Below are 3,665 nucleotides of genomic sequence, written 5' to 3' on the forward strand. Positions count from 1 at the left end.
TCGTGGGAACGATACTCACTCATCATTATATTACTTGTGCGATTAGTATACTTGCTATTATGCATGTTGTAGTTACAAAGCATCAAGTTTTGGCGCCGTGCTGGGGATTTGTTTTATGTTAACATTAAGTTGTCTACTTAGCTAGATTGGAGTTTTTATTTTGTTTTTAATTTTCAGTTGGATCTCACTTTCCTACAATTCTGTTTTTGCAGTTTATGCAAAGAACGAGAGCGTCAACCAGTGGTTCCTGTTGATCTTGAGATTGAGAATCGTTAGACGACATAACAGAGAGAGAAGAGAAAGAGAGGATTTAGTTGTAGAAGCAGAAGAAATAGTTGTTGAAATGGCTGAACCAGAAAACAGACACTAAGGGAATTTTCAGTTCCCACAGTGAATGGTAGTGGGTCGAGTATTTCAGACCTACTGTGCAAGCAAAACAACTTCGAGATCAAGCGGCAATCAATCCAAATGATCCAGCAGTCGGTTAGATTTAATGGTGATTTGAAGGAAGATCCGAATAGCAATTGCAAATTTCTTGGAAATTTGTGACACCTTCAAGTCGAACGGAGTTTGGATGACGCCTTCGGCTGCGGTATTCCCATTCTCATTGGGAGATAAAGCCAAGGGGTGGTTAATGGCATTACCGCCGGGAACTATAACAACTTGGAATGATCTAGCACAGAAATTCCTACCAAGTTCTTTCCTCCAGCTAAATCAGCAAAATTGAGAAATGATATCACATCATTTCTACAAGATTATTCCGAGTCATTGTACAAGGCTTGGGAGAGATACAAGGAGTTGATGAGGAAATGTCCACACCATGGGTTGCTAGTTTGGCTTCAAGTCCAAACTTTCTACAATGGATTGATGGGTAATGTGCAAACCATGGTGGATGCAGCTTCAGGAAGGGCTTTGCAGAATAAGACACTAGAAGAGGCCTATGAGTGCTTGAGGTTTTGGCAAGCAACAAACTATCAAAGACCAAATGAGAGAGCAACAACAAGGAAATCTTTAGGTCTTCATGAAGTTGATGCCTTCCAGCCATCTCAGTCCAACTCACTGCACTTCAAAAACCAGTTGGGAAACTATGCAAGTAAACTCTATTCAAGCACCTCAACTAACGTGTGATTTTGTGCAGGAAACCATGTGAGCAGCGGAGTGTCAAGTTGGGAACACATTTGCTTCATCATCTCATCAATGGAGCAAGTGAATTACTTGGCAGGAAATCAGAGACAACCAAACAATCCATACTCCAACACATACAACCCGGGGTTGGAGAAATCATCCAAATCTGGCTTGGGGAAATCAGAACCAGCAAAATAACCAATGGAACCAGAGGACAGTTCCAAATAACCAACTAGGGGTGGCTAATCAACCAGGAGATCCAAGAGTGACAAAGTTGGAAGATATGTTTGGGAAATTTATGCAAGAGACCACGAGATTCATGAATGAGACGAGGACGAATTTTAGAAATCAAGGGGCGTCCATTCGGAATCTTGAGGTAAGATGGGCCAATTGGCCGAGAAGCTTAATAAGGACCGCAGGGTTCCTTACCAAGCAATATAGTAACTAACCCACGTGAGCAAGCAAATGCCATAATGTTGACAAGTGGGACAGTTTTGGAAGAGATAAAGCAAGCTACAGGAGGTTGAGCAAATCGGAATTGAAGCTTCTGATGAGGAAGTGATGAAGAGAAACCAAGTGGTTTGGAGGAAGAGAAAAGAAAAAGGATGAAAAGCAAAGAAGAAGGAGAAAATTGCCATTTCCCGAGTACCACCAGAGTTGGCACATCACACCCCACCCGCGCCTTTTCTCAGAGATTGAGAAAAAGAATCAGGATAAGCAATTTTCAAAGTTTATGAAATTTAAAAAAAATGCATATTAACATTCCTTTTGCAGATGCATTACAGTAGATGCCGAGTTATGCGAAGTTCCTGAAAGAAATCTTATCCAACAAAAGGAAGTTAGAGAGATGAGGAAATGGTGATGCTCACAGAGGAGGTTAGTGCCATCCTCAAAGAAGAAGCTACCTCCAAAGCTCAAAGATCCAGGGAGTTTTTACATTCCTTGTATTATAGGAGATATTACATTTGATCGTGTTTTGTGTGATCTAGGAGCTAGCATAATTTGATGCCCTTTTCCGTTTTCAGGAGATTGAGCATTAGTGAAGTGAAGCCAACGACCATGTTGTTGCAACTAGCAGATAGGTTAATAACCCGAGGGGGATAGTAGAGGATGTGTGGTGAAGGTGGGAAAGATAATTTTTCCAACAGATTTTGTGGTGTTGGACATGGAAGAGGACAAGGAAATTCCTGATTTTGGGCCGACCATTCTTGGCCACGAGGGAGAGCATATTGATGTACAGGAAGGAAAGTTACTATTAAGAGTTCAAGATGAAACAGTAACTTTCAATGTTTTGAGGCAATGAAGTTTCGGCTAAAACAGATTCATGTTTTAGTGTCGAGGTGGTGGACAAATTGGTGAAGAATCTATGGAAGAAAAACACCCCACAATACCTCTAGAAGCTTGTTATCCAAATTAAAAACAGTAGAGGTAGAAAAGTTGGCAAGTAATGATTGTGCTAGGATGTTAAAAGCACTTCAACTGATTGATGAGAGTCAAGATGTAGAATTTGAGGAGTTTGATTTTGATAAGGAGAAGGAGAAGGAAAAAAAAATGAAGAACTCTAAAGTTGAATGAAACCTTTACCTTCTCACCTCAAATATGTTTACCTTGGAGACTCAGAAAACCTTCGGTGACATTGTTCAGGTTTGAGTAAATTAGAGGAAGAGCGGTTGATTAGGGTGTTGAGGGAAACACAGACTAGCAATTGGATGGACAATTTCAGACATTAGAGGTATCCGCCATCATTTTGCATGCATAAGATACTCATGGAGGATGATTTAAGCCTAGGGTGCAACCACAACGGAGACTGAAATCCTTCGATGAAGGAAGTGGTTAGAAAGGAGGTGGTGTGAACTCTTAGATGCGGGGATTATTTATATATTTCCAATAGCCCATGGGTGAGCCCGGTACAAGTGGTTCGAAGAAGGGAGGTATCACGGTGGTAAGGAATGAGAGAGTACAAGTGATACAATGAGGACGGGGACGGGCTAGAGAGTATGCAATGATTACAATAAATTGAATGAGGCGACAAGGAAGGATCATTTTCCATTACCTTTCATTGATCAAATGTTGGAAAGGTTGGCAGGACATGCCTATTATTGTTTTCTGGATGGGTATTCAGGATATAACCAGATTGTATAAGCTCCGAGGATCAGAGAAAACGACTTTCACTTGCCCTATAGCACCTTTGCTTACCAAAGGATGCCTTTTAGGTTGTGCAATGCACCAGGAATATTCAAAGATGCATGATGTCAATCTTTGGAGATGGTGGAACGGTTTATAGAAGTCTTCATGGATGACTTCTCTGTTTTTGGTTCATCATTTGATAGTGTCTAACTAATCTTTCTTCTGGTTTGCAGTGATGTAAGGAGACAAACTTGGTGCTGAATTGGGAGAAATGTCACTTCATGGTCCAAGAGGGGATAGTGCTCGGGCATAGGATCTCCAAGGACGGGATAGAAGTGATTAAGCAAAGACAGAAGTGATTAGAGAAGCTGCCACCACCATCAAATGTCAAGACAGTCTGAAGTTTCTTGGGG

At 41.2% G+C, this 3,665-nt stretch overlaps 1 non-coding gene across 1 annotated transcript; it reads right to left on the reverse strand.

Moving 5' to 3' along the window:
- Positions 1-720: 720 nt before the first annotated feature.
- LOC116120939 lies at positions 721-827 on the reverse strand. The gene has a single exon (XR_004126619.1). It is a non-coding gene; the product is annotated as a small nucleolar RNA R71 (small nucleolar RNA).
- Positions 828-3,665: the final 2,838 nt, after the last annotated feature.

The sequence above is a fragment of the Pistacia vera genome, unplaced genomic scaffold, assembly GCF_008641045.1.
Source record: "Pistacia vera cultivar Batoury unplaced genomic scaffold, PisVer_v2 Contig95, whole genome shotgun sequence".
NCBI lineage: Eukaryota > Viridiplantae > Streptophyta > Magnoliopsida > Sapindales > Anacardiaceae > Pistacia > Pistacia vera.